Below are 486 nucleotides of genomic sequence, written 5' to 3' on the forward strand. Positions count from 1 at the left end.
TTTTTTCTGTTAGTTTGTATAGTCTTAGGTAGTATAGTAAATAATAGAATAGAAAATATGATTTTTTATATAAAAATTAAAAAGATCAATTTTTATGTGTGACCCATTTGAACAAGTTTTCTTTTAGGTTCCTTTATCAAAAACCCACTTACTCACACACTATTAGGCACTCACGCAAACAACAGAAGAAAGAATGATCAGCTGTGGTATTGATATGAAAGAATAGAGAGTGTATGACGATGAAAGCTTAACCTCCCTCTCTCAGGAATAATAGTTTCTGCAGATTCTTTACAAACAAACAACTAACTTTGTACAACTACTCAATTAGCTATTTATACAAAGCTAAAACTCTGCGCCTCCTAACTGCCCCAAACAGTTAGGCATCTCCTTTTTATTCCTTCGCACATACACTTTCCAACTCCTAACATTTCCCTCCCCTTCTCCAGCAACCTTGTCCCCAAGGTTGAATTCGAGGTATTGGTCGAC

Source organism: Vigna radiata, chromosome 11, assembly GCF_000741045.1.
Source record: "Vigna radiata var. radiata cultivar VC1973A chromosome 11, Vradiata_ver6, whole genome shotgun sequence".
Taxonomy (NCBI): domain Eukaryota; kingdom Viridiplantae; phylum Streptophyta; class Magnoliopsida; order Fabales; family Fabaceae; genus Vigna; species Vigna radiata.